Consider the following 16,752-nt stretch of genomic DNA (forward strand, 5'->3'; position numbering starts at 1 on the left):
CTTTTTACATCGCATTTAAGGAATCACAATTTGTGATTCCTTAAATGCTTTCGCAAAATAAGGAATCGCAAATTTTGCAATTCCATATTTTGCAAGTGCCTTTTGGGATGATACATCCCAAAAGGCTTTTTCCCGTTTGCGAACGGGAACTGGGCTTCATACATACGCCCCTAAGTCACTTGCCCAAGGTCTGCGCCAAAGAGGTCGCCTTAACCCTAACTCAAGTATCATTCATCTTTTGTAGCACTAGGCCACAATTCAGACATGGACTTCATGCATACCACAAGCAATTACAACCACACAGCACATCCTAAGCGTAAGTGGAGGAGCCTAGTTACGTGGAATTGACAGATTTCCAATTGGCAGCTCTCTTAGGGTGACAAGCATGATGGTCTTTGCCCCTGCACTAAAGACCCCCCCCCCCTCCAACCAACCATCATGTGATTTGATAGTACCTGTCATAGTAATACAGGAAGCAAAAAAGTCAGTTCTTCAAAACTTCTTACAACTATAATATTCAAATCAAGCTAGATGCAAAGTAAAGAGGCTCGGCAAGCATTGAGCGAGCGAGCTAGGAACCGTGCCCTTCCGCCAACCAGATTGAGAGAGTTCTAGATCTGTTGTATGCAAATACCCATGCATAGCGATATCAATAAACATGCCATTACTTATGATATGCAAAAATGTGAATCAAAATAAAGATGCGCATTTAAGTTTTTCCAATATCAAATGAGGTATTTATTAGTTCGGAGTTGTATCAAAAATGCCAAAAATATGTTACGGAAGAGATGCATGCTTGGCCACTAGTTTTTAATTAATCTTTAGAAGGACTCCAGTGGACAGTAGAATGTTTGATAAAATTGCAGCTGTTGCGATTTGCGAATATTTTTTTTTCTTAAACCGACAATAAACACCATTTATACCATAAAGTAAAAATACATGTTTATGTATTTTGGGTGGCGGGCGCGGGTTGTGCGGGATCGTATGGCATGCCATGTATTTTAAAACGCCAGGGTGCCCAGAGAAGCGTCAAGTGAAGCCTGCTGTTTAGTCTTGTGGTCTTCAGAAATAAGCAGAAAACAGCGATAAATGACCGAAGCGTTACCGCCTGCCAGCACACGAGGCCGAGGAGGGAGGCTGAAAGTGGGGATTAACTTCTTCAGAGGGTGAATACAGTGTCTTTTCATATTTTCATAATTCCTTTTCTACGTTTGTTGACTTTACTCCATCGGATAACCCCTGCGACTGCAGCACAGACATCACCGTTAAAGCAACACTTTTGACATAGTCAAATCCCTTAAAATGATTGCCGGATTTGCTTTTTGTTAGACAGATGTGAGATGTGTTGTGACGTCCACCCCCTCCTTAAAGGATTAACGCGGATCACTGGATGGGAGTGTTTGGAAGGCAGGCGGCCAGAACACTGAAACTTTTCACTGGTGCAAAATGCAGAGCGAATCCATTGGCGTGGCTCGGCTCAGTGGGAACAGAAGCAGGCCGTCCTTACAATGGGGCAGACGATGGAAGGATTGATTTGCACGAGTGTTAAAGTTTTTTCACTGGAAGAAACTGCATAAATACATTTTCTCCGTTTTTTAAATATGGAACCTGAAACTTCGCATTAAATAAAATGTGTTTTTGTCATTTATAGGGCTGGTCTATTAAGAGCTTTAGTTTAATACAATACATATAAGTGTTTTACATACAGGAAGGAAGGGGCTTTTGGTCAGCCCGCTTCATCCATTGGTCGGATCAAGTGTCAATTACATGTCGCTTCCGTCCACCCCAGCTTGGCAAAGGTTCAGCCCACGTTATTGTCTGTTTTACACTGTGAGTGACAGTTTCACCTGATCACATCTCAACAGCCACCTAAAAAGGACTGTGCCTCAGTGCCAGGGCATGTGTGCTTGGCCACTGATTAATTTTTATATGGCTGGCAATTTTGTTTGCATATCCCATATGTGTGCAAACACAATTGTATGCTTGCCTGCAAGGAGAAATTAAAATACTCCGCACTTTGGACCAAAGCTCTCATGGCGCCAAGAAGCAAAGCAAGTCATTGCGACCCTCCCCAGAAGAACGTTTGTCTCTTCCATCCAAGCATTTACCCATTCATGTTTTCATCCTTCCACCCATCTGCTGATAATCACCATTTCACCTTTAAATTCTGTCGTCCATTCAGTCTTTCATTCAACATTCTGTCTGTCACAATTCCGTCCAGCCATTTGCCGCTCCATTTCCAAACCTATCCAACCTTCTACAAACCTATCCATCAAATATATTCATCCTTTCACTCAGTCACCCATCCTTTCACTTATCCATCTTCCTTTCATCCATTCATCCTTTTAACCATCCATCCTTTCATTCTTCCATTCACCATTTCACTCATTCGCCCATCCATTCACCCTTTCACTCATCCATCCATACATCCATCCTTTCACTAGTTAATCCATGCATCCATTCATTCCCCCTTTTCACTCGTCCATCAATCATTTTACTCATATACCCATTCATCCATCATCCATCCACACTTTTACTCATCCATCCATCCATCCATCCATCCATCCTTTCACTCACTCATCTATCCATCTATTCACCCTTTCATTATCCATCCATCTACCCTTTCATCTAGCCATCCATCTACCCTCCCTTTCACTCGTCCATACATTCATCCGTCCACCCACCCTTTCAACTTGTGCTTCCATCTAGCTTTTCACTCCATTATCTATCCATTTACCCTTTCTTTCATCATTCATCCTTTCACTCACTCACCCATCTATCCTCTCATCATCCATTCATCCATCTATCCATTCATCCATCCTTCCTCCATTTCACTTTGGAGAGACAATAAAGTGTAGCTCCACCAATTCTTTCTCTTGAGTATTAGTGCAGTTGACACACTGTAAAGGCACACCTGCACCAGAGCTCAAAAAGATTGAAATTTCTCATGGAGCCATGACAGTATCTATCCATAGGCTATCAAGCTACCCCTTATATCCATGACACTTGTACCATAGTAAATGTCCAAGGGAGTTTGAATCGGATCATTTTATTTTCATGATAGCTATGGGAGCACTTTATCAGACCACATTAATGTTTTACCTGTGATTGGGGTACAGCTCAGACTAAGCCAAAAATAAATTGAATTACAAAATAATATGTTTAAGGTTTTAGGTAAAACCCCACTAAAATTTAAGCAAGCACACAATATTATATGGCTATTCGAATTGCCTTAGCGTGCCTCTTTCCTCTCTTTCCGGTCACTCAGCGCCGGGACACTGCCGTTGGTGGTAGCCGAGCGCTTTATAAACTCCGTGATATGGTTAAATATTGCAGCTACATCTGTCAGGCCTGGTCAAGCTGTTGTTTCACCTTGGGATTTGTACAGTGTACACTGCATAATTACCCCCAGGTCCCTCCCGTCCTCGTCCCATTCCTAACAAAGTGGAGATGACCCATCTCCCAACAGAAAAAAAGACAGAGGAATGCTGGGACCCTAACCATGCCCCTCCCACTGGGACTACATAAGCAGTACTTACCCAGCATTCCGCCTGTTCTTTTTTTCTGTCTGCCGATAGAATGGACGTGGTGCTGGTGCTGCTCCTGCGCGGCTTGGGTGGCGTTTCTTCCTCTGCCCGGCTGCCTGGCTTTGCGGGCGGTGGGTTTGCTGGTCTGCCTCTCAGGGCAGGGATGTTCACAGCTGGCTCTGTCATGCTGGCCGGCCCTTTGTGGCTGGTGCTAGCCTCCTGGTTGCTCCCGGGTCGCTGGACACGTATTCCTGTGGCCTAGCCGGGTAGAAGTCGCGCCCCACTTACTGTCTCCTGGCCTCCCGGTTCTGGCGTGGTTGCCTTGGGCTGGCTGTTGGGATGGGGGCATGTTCCTGGTGGCCCCCGCTCCTGGTGAGTTCCACGTAGCGGTGTTTTTAAAATTTTCCTGGCCAGTGTATGCTCTGCAGTTGATGTGCTTTCTCCCTTGCAGGGTCGGGGGCAGGTGTTTGTCTTGGCTGTCTCCCCTCCTGGGTGCTGCGGTCCTTGCTGTGACCTGCAAATGGCTCCTTTCCTCCACACAGTCTGTATCCAGTCGCCTGTCCCTGTGTGGTGGAATTTCTCCGGTATCGTACGTCGGGCGGCGGGGTCCGAAGCAGGTCACGGGACACTGGGACTGCTTATTCCTCCGGCCTGGAGACGTACAAGGCGTATTGTTTCTACGTGCCTATACGCCTTGCTTGGGCCCATGTGTCTTGTACATGTGTTAACCACTTTGTAAACTGGAGTTTGGCGCAGCTCCACGGCTCCCCTGGGCAGTGCTCTGCCCCTCACCTGCTCGGTCCATGGTTCGAGGCCCCGTGCCTCGCCCTGGACTGTTCTGGTCAGTCGCTGCCTGCCTGATTTTTGCCTCTGGGGGGTCACTTTCTTTTGTGATGTTCTCGGCCCTTTTGTGGCTGTGACGGTTCCCTGAGGTTTGTTCCTCTGTGTCTCGGTGGTTGTGCTCTGGGCGCAGGTGCCTCATGGTGGCTTCTGTGTGTCTCTGCACATTACTTGTCCTGGTGGGCTTCCCTGTGCATGTGGAGATGTGTTGTTGGTCTCTTCTGGCCTCCTGCGCTGTTTATGGCTCTGGTGATTCCCTGTTCCATGTTGCCTTTTCCAGCGCTTCTGCATGGCTCTTCCTGTTTGCTCTTGCAACGGGCCAGGTGCTGGGGCTCCTTGGCTGCGTCCTGTGTCTCAGGGTTGCTGGTCCAGGCCGCCTGGGTTTTGCCTGTGACACCCGCCTTGGTTTTCCGGGTGCTGCTGGTTCCCTTTTTCTCAGCTTCTGTGGGTTGCTGGTTTCTGGCGGGCGCTGTGGTACTGGTCCGGCCTCCCTTGCCTGTGGGCTTTTGGGGTGTGTTGATCGGCCCTCTCTGGTCCCTGCTGCAGCGTGGCATTTCTCTGCGCCTTGCCGACTCTGGTGCCTCAGTGGCTTCTTGCTTCTCCTGGGGTGTCCTGTGTTTGGTCTCTTGGCTGGGGGCTGTGCTTCTTTCCTTCGACCGTTCCTCCCTGGTTCCTCTGTTCTCATCTGGCCTCAGTGGTGCTGCTGGGTGGGGCCTGGTTGGTACCTGGATAGGTTTCCCGGGTGCTGTCGGTCTCTGCTTCACTTACGTGCAACCATTGCGTGAATGCACTTTCCTGCAGCTGTTGGGTCTCGTGCCCTTCCCTTGCTGAGTTTTGGGTCCCCGGTGCTGCTCTGCTTGGGGTGTTCTTTTTTGTCCTTGTTTGTGTGGCAGTCTGGGGGCTGTGCTCCAGTCGCTCCTGGGCGTTGGGCTTGCAGCTGCTTTTACTTGACCTCCGGCGGTGCCCCCTTGCGGTCGCTGGGGGCCTTCGGCCCTTCCTCCCTGTATGCGCCTGTTCTTGTCTGGTCTCCTGGGTTCCGTGGCGTCCATCTTGGTCTGGACCTTTTTGGGTGTTTGCCTGGTTAGGCCTGTTGCTGTTGTTTTTTTGCACCTGGTTGCCTTCTGGTTGGCAGTCCGCCTGGGTCTTCTAGTGCTGTCCGCTCTGGGTTGCCCAGTTGCTCACTTCCGGTGCTCCTGGGCTGCCTGGTGGGGCGGTGTTGGGGCTGGCTGTGCGGTGTTATTTTTCTGCAGGCTCTGGGTGTGTTTTCCCCTGGTGTTCCCCCCTGCCTTTTTTCTGGTGTGTTCTGCGCCTGTGTGGTGGCTGGTCCCTCTGCTGTCGGGTTCAGGTCCTTGCGGGTGTGGTTTGTTCCTGCTGTGGTGGCCTCTTGGCTCTGGCTGGGTCTGTTTTGGCCTGTCGCCCACTCCTGTCTATCACCCAAAGCCTTCTCCCGCTAGGGGTGTCAGTTGTGCGGCGGTGTCCCGTGGTAGTATTCTTCATGCCTGTGCGGTTGTCTGCGGGCCTGGCTGCTGGTTCCCCGGGGGGTCTGCGGCTGTGGTTTTTTTTGGGGGGGAGGGGTCTGGTGGCCTGCTGCATTGCCTCTCTGCCTGCACCTGCTCTCCCCTGTTCTCTGTGGTTTGGTCCTGGTTCGTGCCTGGTTGGGGGTCGGCCCGGGACTTCCGGGTGCTGTGGGCTTCCTCTGAGAGGTTGTTCTTTTGTCTGCTTTGCCTGTTGTGCGGTCCCCGGGACTGACTGCTCTCTGCCTTCTGGATTTGTTAGTTGGGCCGCCGGCAGCTCTTTCTCTTCTGTGGCCTCTACGGGTCTCTGTTCCCATGTGGGGTGGTGGGGGCTGTGTTTCCTCCGTGTTCTCGGTCCTTGCTGGTCCGGTCCTTTGGGCTCCTGGTTTTGGTTCCGGTCCTGAGCGGTCCGGCATTTCAGTGCCGGGGGTCTGTGCGTCCTCCCGGCTTTTGCTTTGTCTGTGCTCTGCTGGGGCCTTCCCCTCTTTGGCCTTCCCTGGGTGTGGGTAGGGCCGTCTGGTCCTTCTATTTGGGCAAGTTGCTTGGCTTTGGCTCTGGCCTTTCCGGCTGCTTTGTCCTCTGTTGCCTGCTTTCTACCCTGGGGGTTTCTCCCCTGCTCCTCCCCTCACTTGGTGCGTGCTGGGCCATGGAGTTTGGTTTTTGGTTTGCCTGTGCGGTCTCTTTCGCTTCCGCCTTGGCTTCTGTTGTCTTTGTGGCTGGGCTGGTTTTGGGAGTTCTTTTTCCCTCGTGGGTTTGGATTTTCGGGCTGTGGTGCTTGGGCCTGTCCTGATCCTTTCAGGCCTCTGTGGGCTCAGGGTTGTTGCCCCCGGTCTTTGCTCGCCTCTGTGCTGTTGGTCCTGACTTCTGCCTGGTCTTTTTTGGGAGGCGTCTCTGGCTGACCTGTTCTTTCGTCGGTCTTTGGTTTGGCTTGTATGCTGCTGGTTTTGGCTCCCTAGCTTTGGTCTTGGGTTCTCTGGGTCGTTTGGTCGGCTGCCTGTTACGTTTGGGGCCTGCGGCGCCTCTTCTCTGGTGGTCGGTGTGTGCCTTCTCCGGGCTGTGGCTTACTGCTCCTTTGCGTTTGGGGTGTTCTGGTGTGGTTTGGGTCTTGTGCTGACATCTCATTCCCCTTTCTTCTTTGGTTTCCTCTGGTCTCGTTGTTCTTGGGGGTTGCCCTTGTCGCTTCTTACTGCTCGGGCTTCATGGCGGCTCATGGTTCTGTTTGGGGCCTTGTTTCTTCATCTGTGTTGCATCTGCTGGGTTCTGGTCTCTGATGGGCCTGCTCCCTTCTGGCTCCTGGGGCCTTGTGGGGTGGCTTTTCGGGTGTTTGTTCGTGTTTTCCCCGGTGCCTTAGCTTTACCTCTTGGCTTGTCCCTGGGCTCTGTCTCGCCTTCCGGGCTGTGTTCTGGTCAGCTGTCGGCTCTGGTGGTTGGTGCTGGCCTTTTTGTCCTTGGGCCTGGTGCTCTTCTGTGGGGTTCCGGGGGCTTTGTCCTATGAGCTGTCTGGGGCTGGGTTGTTCTGGTAGGGGGGTGTTGCTTGGGCCTTGCCTTTGCTTCCCTTTTCTTTTGGTTTGGTCTGGGTGGTCATGCTTTGGTGGGCTTCTAAGCCTTTTTGTCCCGTGGGCACCCTCGGTCTTCTCTTGTTGGGGCTTCCTTTTTCTCTGGCCCACTTCGGGTCCGGGTGTTGGTTGCTTTGGGGCCTGTTTCCCTTCTGCTGCTTTTCCTTTGGGTTCTCTTTCCTTTGCCTCCTTTCGGATAGTGTGAGTTCTCAGTGTTCTGGTTGGCTGCCTCCTTGCTGTTGCTGTCGCCTTCTGTTTTTCTTGGTTCTGGACTTTGGCTTGGTTCTTCTGCCCGGTTCTGGCTTGCTGGCCTAGTGGTCCATTGGGCTTCATCTTTGGAATAGCCTCCTCACTGTTTTTTTTGTTCTCTCCTGCCTCGGTTGTTTTTTGTTGTTGTTGTGTCCGTGCTCTCCCCTTTACTTGTTCGCTGTGGGGTGCTCCTGCTGGGTGCTGGATGGCCTCTGTTGGTTGTCCGCCTCGTCATCTTGCTGGTCTCGAGTTGTTTTTTTGGGAGTGTCCATGCTTTGGTGGGGCGCTCTCCTGTCTGGGTGCTTTGCCTGGGGTTTCTGGCGGTTCTGCCTTTGCTTTCCTACGGTTGCTGCCTTTGGTGTGGTTTCTGGGATTGGCTTTTGTTTTGTTTTGGAAGGCCGGCTTTTCTGCTTTGGTATTCTCTGCTTTGTTATAAATAGGACGAGGACAGGAGGGACCTGGGGGTAATGCTCTATTACTTACCGGTAATCTTAATTACTCAGGGTCCCGTTGTCCTCGTCCCATTCATACGCCCCGCCCTCCCTCCCGAACAGCCGGCTTTCCTGTCGGGGGCTTGGTTGTTCAGGCGGAATGCTGGGTAAGTACTGCTTATGTACTCCCAGTGGGAGGGACAGGGTTATGGTCCCAGCATCCCTCTGTCTTTTTTTCTGTCGGGAGATGAGTTATCTCCACTTTGTTATAAATGGGACGAGGACAACGAGACCCGGAGTAATGAAGATTACCGGTAAGTAATAGAGCATTTGTGGTCTCTACTGTTGATTGAACAGAGAGTACTTGGCATTTCCAGCTCTTATCAAAATAATGGCAAACTGTTGTATTTTGCACAAAATCTTTTCACTAAGTTGTACAGATACAAATGTATTGGTTTGTGTCTGGTCCCCAGAATCATTATTTTGTCTTTGCATGGTTTACTGAAAGTATATTTTGTTGAGTGTCTTCTCTCAAATAAGTCAAGAGATTTTGAAAGGCGATCCAAGTCAAGGCAAAAATATCTGTTATCGACAAACAACAAATTTGTAAGAGGGTACCCCAAAATATGGTGTAAAAATTCACTAGCAGTATACAGTTTAAGTGCCAGAACAGCTGTATGTAGGCTAAATAGGATTAGAGCTAAAATACATCGATCGTTCAAACATCGCAGAGTAGGAACTATAGTCATTACCTGATTGCCTTCAATGAATATAATACATACACAAGAATAGGTGTGAACTTACGTAACTGTTGTAATAAGCATCATTGCTCTCCCTACTAGTTAATGGATCTCAGATTCTGCCTATTTGCACAGTATCAAATGTAGAAGCAAAATCAGCGAAGCACACAAATAGCTTAGTTCATGTCTGTTTAATATATTTATGAAGTTCTAGAAATTGCTAGTAGGGTTGCAAATGCATTATTAGCCGTCATTACATCACTTCTTCAGCTCTTCCACTAGATCATGCAAAATTGCATCGTTTTGTTAGGGAAAGTCCCCAGTCCTCTTATTTTAAAGGTTTTAATGTAACTTATTTTACCCCAGTCTAATGAAATAGCCCTTATTCTTAACTAGCTTGCCTGGAAAAATAATCCGTACTGAACCCCGTTTGGGGTAAACACAAGAATATCTGCATCTTTAGCCCAGGCTTTGAGCTCCTTTAAGATAATTTCAGAGAAGCTCTTATCTTCCCTGTCCATTTGGGCCAACAAACAATCATTTTCCATGGCTGGAAGGACCACATTTTGTAAACTGGCTGCAACATTCACCTCCTGTTTCAAAAACGCTGGTAATGAGCTGTGATACAAGATGCTATTGTACAGAGGGTTGCAAAAACGCAAACAGAATCTGGATTGCATTCAATAAACATTATCAATAAATGAATAGAGTCTGGTGCCTTACTTTGTTAAGAACCAGACATATATTTCATAACCTGTTCTTCATTTATAATCAACAAATAGAACTACAATAGTGCTGCAACAAAAGTTTTGTGTGAAGTATCATTATTGGCATATTGTATTCAGAATCCCCTTGAGAAGGTTGAGATATAGTACATGTTAGTTCTTTATTGTAACCCTGCTCAAATATTTATTATATTTCCAAACCTGCAGGTGTCCGCACATGTCAAACAGAACTAATCCCTGGCATATTGCTTCTTTTCTGCCCAAATTAAATTTTTATTATTTTATCTAATGATCATGAGCTTGGATCTTAGTTTATGATCATCATGATTTTCCTCTGTCTTCTTTAGTTTCCTCCACATAAATGTGTTTTTATCCATTAGGTTGTTTTTAAACCAGGAACCAGAGTATAAGCTCAAGAGGCTAAAATTTATAACACCTTCCTCAGGGCAATCTGCCATAGTTAACATTTGGGAAAACATTTCCTTGAAGTCCTTGATTAGGTTCTGAAAGAAAAAATCACGGCAGTCGTATGTTCAAAAAGAGAATTAAAGATGAACCTTCACGTTCCAAAAAGGACTGATAGTTATTGTCTATTTATGCTTCTGAAGTATCGTCATAACGGAGAAGAAATGAAGAACCTGACTCACTCTAGTCTCAGTAGAATGCTAAAGTGTAATAAATTGAGGAGATCAGCTGGTCTAAATGTTCAGATCTTCACCAGAAGTGATATATCTGGTGAATGGGTATGTCACCTGACATTTTCCATTTAAGAATATCCTACTTATATCTGAGAGAGAACCCATTAATCAACTCTGGCAGTGTCTCTTTGTTACACAGAAATAATCAATGAGACATTTCTCAAAAAGTGAGCCAGAGATTTGTGAGATTCTTTATGTTCAAAAGAGTCCATTAGTTTTAGATTACAATCACTGGCAATGATTAACATCTTGGTTGATTGTTCCATATATAGTTCAAACATTTCATCCAAAAAGGGATGAAACTGAGAAAGAGAATTCAAATATTTAGGAGAAAAATAAACATTGATACAGGACATCTAGTTCTATCATCACACAATTATGAATATGAACTATCAAAAGATAATGAAGAGACTCTTACACTTTACTCGTTTTTAGAAATATTGATTTATCATGTTGTACAGTTCATAGTTTCTTAGTAAAACTGTGCATTTGTTGGACAACATAAATATTAAAACTGCACGAGACTGAGTCCACACACACTATCAGAATATGTTGGCCTGAGTCCTGACTAGCTCACTGTGCACAATCTAGCAAGGTAACAGGTGTTCTGTGCAACCTCAGAAAATTAAAACCCTCACTCTCCAAGGAAATTGTGGAAACAGATCTAAAGCCCTTTTGAAATAGAAGAAATACATGAATTGTTTTTCAAATATTTATTGAAGCAATGAGATGCTTCTGTAAAAGATGTGTGCTGCACTTATCAATAGAAGGAAACAAAATTGAATAATCAGCATCACAAGAATAGCAACAATATGATCAGTTCAATCATGGTGCTGTTACTTAAAAGATACGTTTGTATATGAGTATATTTATAGTTATGCTCCTACCTAGTGCTCCCTAGACTAGTGTGCCTAGGGTGTGTGACTGCCAGAATCCCTGTGGGTGATCTAATTCCGTAGTTACCTGTGGGTATGTTTCATCTGGGAACCCGTCTTGGTGTAGAGCTGGGTATCATCCTTCTCAGGAGGTAAACAGGAATCAGGTGGGTTGGAATTCCAGCATGTGACAACCTCAATAGTGTCAGCGAAATGCTCCTCTAACTAAACAAAGTAGTGATCTTGTTTATATAATAAACTTTACCCATGTTGCCTTACCAAAGTTCCAACCAGGCTATTAATATTGATTCTATCCTAACAAAGATGTTGCCAAGCGGAAAATAACAAACAACAACATTTTGTGCAGTGAACTATAGCTTCTGTACAAAATGTTCCAGGCTCTGATAATATACCTATGAAGGCGTGTAAATGTAAGCACAGTTATTTCATGGAACATTATCCCATACAAACATCCAAGCAAATGTGAGTCAAATGCCAACATTCAAGAAAAGATGTCAACTTTAAACATGAGCATGTAAAATGGCAGTGTTCTTGCCAGGGCCTAATGTAACCACATGACACCAACTCCTTGGTCATGAGGTGAATAAAAGCTTTTTAAAAAACAATGTTAAAAGTATATATATTTAATCTTTTATAAGATCCTAAAATCAAAAAGCATTGTACTTCTTTAATAATAAAAGCACACAAAGAGCCAAATTGTATTAAAAGTCAATAGAAAAAAGCGAATAAAAAAAGATAGTAATTTAAAAGCAATTTAGTGAGTAAAAATGTCTGAATTAAAAACGTTTCACAGCTCGAAACTGCCAGATTGTTTAAATGTTCAGATGAGTAGATGAAACATTGCAATTCTCAGCTACCACAGAGGATCACATCCAACCTCTTCAGCAGCCACTGAAGGTGTGACGGCCAGTAGTGCATCTGCAGAAGAAGAGCCAGGATCCAAATCACCAGGACCTGAAGCATCCCAGGGAGGCTCTTAATATGCGTTTTGAAGCAATGACAGTCGTGCAGAGCATCTGTACAAGTGAGTCTTTAAGGGACACACCAGCAGTTTCATGTCCGTAGATTGGAACGATTGCATCCCCAAGCATATGTCTAGGGCACACTCAAAAGTGCACAGCTGATGGCGGAATACAGGCTGCAAGCAGTGCAGCCAGACAGACCGAAAGGACAAGAACCAGTGTCATTCTGTTTTGGAAACAAGGGAGCGCCAAAGGACTGCATCATTCTCTCATGGCACAGTAGCACATATGGTAGTGCCATCCCTATTTGGCTGCATGGCGGAACATCCCATGCGGAGCAAATATAATAAAACCAGTGTCCCAACAACCAGGAATAGGAAAAACGGTAAGCCTCAGAAAATGCTTCCCAGCACAGAGTGTATGACAGATGGCATAACTCCGAAGACTGTCTGGAAGGTGCTAACCAACCTGGATCCAATTGTTTTTAAAAAGTGCACTACCCCCACAGTATTTAAGATGTTAGAAATGCGGTGCACTAGCTCCCCAAAATGGTGTGGGAGATTGGTGCAAATTAATGACTGTATCTCAGCGGAAGACCTTACAACTTGAAGGTCAAACATCTGTTGTGCAGATGTTAAGGCCACTTCCTTCTGAAACAATAAGGCTTTCAGTCTGCTTAAAGCATCAAAGCTCACATTCAAAATTGTAATCAAAGGTCAAATTGTCGCATCCCTGACTGTAGGAGCAGGTGGAAAAAGCACTTGTGTACAACAGGTCACGAGATATGGTATTCCCAGTTCATCCCGCAACAATCTTGCTCATTCAACATCAAATAGCTCCCATTTGAAAGCAATCTCAATGCCAGACAAATTACAGCAGCTGGGGAACCTTTCAGATAACATGACAAGTTTGCCTTGGACACATTGCTTGCGCAGGGGAGGGTGACCTGTGTAAAACTGGTAGATGACTCTATGGCGGTAGATACCATGATTGTCTGCTTGCAGAGTCGAAATCTGTGTAGTCTGACATGATGATTGTATGGTATTTTCTGATGTAACTGGAAGTAGTGACACTTCAGTGTTAGCTATCTGCAGCCAGGGAGAAGAAACTTCATTTTTCGTTAAAGCTTGTAATGGGACTTCCTGTAAGGTAGTGACAGGAGGCAGGTAGCTACCTAGGATCCCTCAAGGCTTATTATGTAGAACCAGGGCCACATGATGGGGTTTGATAACCTCAATAGTCACAAAGCTTATGTGTTTGCTACCGGCAAAGGCCAGGACAGGCACACACTCTCTGTAAGATGGCCCAAATTCATTCTTGGCAATAATTTTCTCCCTGATCTTTGGAATCCAACCAAGAGTTGCAGGTGCTTTCTTCACTTCACCAGTTGTGGAACGTTTCTGTTGGGTTGCGCTCTGAGTCTCTTTGAAGTCCTTCAAGTCAGGTAAAACATCCAAACTTTCACTGATATCAAAAGGTGCTTCCACTGCCACTGTACTGGGACTGTCAATGTCTGGAACCCAATTTTTAATCTTGAAACAGGACTTCATAGGGGTTTCAACAACCCAAGGATCTTCTAGGCAGATTGTCTAAGGCTCCCTGTACCCCAAACAGGTGGTGAACTCGGATGCAACCGGTACCTTTTACTCTGGCTGTTAAAGACTGATTAAAGTCATGATTTTCCTGTCCACTACCGCATTTCCTTCGGGATGGTAGGGGGGGGGGGAGTAATGCACATCCATACCTAATTTTCCCAGGGTGTCTCTGTAAGCCCTAGAGGTGGATGTTGGACCCTGGTCTGAATGGAATGTGGCTATTGCATATGTGCCGATAAAGGCTTGCAAGTCCTTTATAACAGTTTGAGAGTCAGCGGAACGCTGTGGCCATACCCATAGGAACTGAAAGCAGGAAACCACTGCTAACATGATGCATTTGCAAGACCCATCTGACTGTAAGGGTCTGCAGTGGTCCAGATAGACATAAGCCACAGGCTTGTTTGAGAGCAAGAGAGGCGTCAATGGTTGACGAGCTGAGGTGGAAACATTTATCTGCTGGCAAATGTCATATTTAAGAACATGGGCCCATATGTGCAAAAGGATTTTGTATTTCTTAATGGTCCAAATTGCTTTTTCGGGGTCGTTAAGAAATACAAAACTGCCTTCACTAATGTATGTAAGGCCTATGCAGAGTCACAAAATGTGATGTCTACCCAGTATAATAGGAAATCACTTATAGGTAGATCCTATTTGCGATTTCCCAACTGCATGTACATAGCATTTCCTAATTGCAAAATGGGCATTTAGGAACTGCTATTACCATTGAATCAGATTAAGTGTGGTAACCAGGTGCAAAGTAACAAAATATGCCCCTAAAATGCATCAGGATCATTCCCAATGGGGGTTTGGAAATCCTGACAAGGAGGATAAGGATAAGTACTGCGCAGGTAAGTGTAAAATATATATATATTCACTGACAAAACCATAGGTTTCACACATGTTATAGTTAGCTGGACATTTTACAGATAAAAAACCAATGAAATTCCCCCGTTATAGTTAGTGCAGGCAACTATAACTCACGTGACCGCAATCCTCTGCTGATGACATATGTGTCTTTATGAAAAAAAAATATTTGTAATATATGTATAGCTAAAATTTAATGGAAGAAGACATGGGCAAATAAGTGTCTAAATACAGTATTAGCATCAGCAGAGGATTGCGGTCACGTGAGTTATAGTTGCCTGCACTAACTATAACGGGGGAATTTCATTGGTTTTTTATCTGTAAAATGTCCAGCTAACTATAACATGTGTGAAACCTATGGTTTTTTCAGTGAATTTGCAAGGTTTTTTAAATGCTAATTCCTAACTATAACGTGTGTGAAACCTATGGTTTTTTCAGTGAATTTGTACGGTTTTTTAAATGCTAAGTTACTTTACGCCATTCGTGGCGTGCGCGCCCACTTAACGCAGTTCGTTCCGTGTGCGCACGGTGCGCTTCGCGCACCGTGCGCGCACAGTGAGCACACGGTGCGCTTCGCGCACCGCGCGCCCACTTTACGCAGTTAGTGCTGTGCACGCAGGGTGGGCACGCGGTGCGCTATGCGCACCGCGTGCCCACGTTACGCTGGATGGGCCATGTACGCACGATGCGCTTCGCGCACCGTGCGCACATGGAGGACATATTATGCGCTTCGTTGTGAAAGGTAATGTTTGATTTTTTGAAGTGCTGTTCGATAAATTTGCCATGCACAAATGGTGCCCTTCGGGCACCATTTACACACGGGGTGTGGGGAATATGGATATTTTTTATTTTTTTTATTTTTTTACCGTACGCGTACGGTAAGCGTAATCGGCGATTTTTCGAAAAAAATTAAAAATAACTTTTTGCCCTTGGGGGTTCTTTGAGAACACCTTCATCAAGGCTAGGTGGTTGGGAGCAGTCTAAACATCCCCTTTATATGTTTTTTGTCTTTGTTTTTCTTCCACCCCCTCAGAGTGCGAGATAGAAAATGGCGGACGCCGCTTCCTGGTTTTGACCGATTCGAATGTTTACTAAGATCTAACAGCCAATCAGAATCGCGCTCGCGCACGGCACCGTACGCGTACGGTAAGCGCACGGTAAGCGCACCGTAAGCTGCCACAGATATATATTGGTTTAAAGGCTATTTTCTCAGGATCTACTGAACAGATTTACACAAAACCTACAAAAGGCACTTCCTTGACCTGTAGACTACCTCTCTGCCAAATTTCAGGTAACTCTGTTCAGCCGTTCGGTCTGTAGCTGTGTCTAAAGGTCCTATGGAAAAATGCATGGGAAAAACGCGTTTTGGGACCCCCCTTTTATCTCAGCCCCCGCTTGACGAATCCCCCCAAGACTTTCACGGTAGGAGCGGAGCATAGCGCCCCACCTATTTTGAAAATTTCACGAGGCTTCGTCGACCAGCGCCAAAGTTATTCCAAATAGAATGTTGCGGATTTCCTATGGAAACGTGGTCCTAACTATAACTACCTACTGGCGACCGCCAGTAGGTAATACACACATACACACACACACATACATATATATATATATATATATATATACTTCCACAATGCTTGTGTACAGCCGCCGCAAACTCCTGAACAGCGGGCGCGTCGCCGAGCAGACCACCCAAGCTCGGTCCGTACAAGTGAAGACACACTCCTCAGCATGCAAAGGATGACGACGCCATGTCTTGACAATTCAGAAAGATTTTAATTGTCGGCTGATCGGACGCGTTTTGCCTGACCCGCAGGCTTGCTCACAAACATTGTTTTGTCAAAATTCACCATTTTTTATATGCTGTGCATGTGATTTGTCACATGAAAAACTACAACTGCAGTAAGCTGGAAGACAGACTCATAATTTGCAACCCGAATTCTGTTGCAAACTCTCATAACGAGTAATACAAATTGACTGTTAGCCCAATGTAATACGCAAAAAATATAAAATGCATATAATTACATTCTAGAAACAAACAAAGTTGTGTGATACTGGCCCCCACTTGTTCGAGCCTTCCAAAATTGCACGAATTGCCTCCACTTTTAGTAAATCGACAGAAACATTGCCATATTCACTAGTGTTGCTCGAGTTTTTGT

The sequence above is a fragment of the Triturus cristatus genome, chromosome 11 (genome assembly GCF_964204655.1).
Source record: "Triturus cristatus chromosome 11, aTriCri1.1, whole genome shotgun sequence".
NCBI classification, from domain to species: Eukaryota; Metazoa; Chordata; class Amphibia; order Caudata; family Salamandridae; genus Triturus; species Triturus cristatus.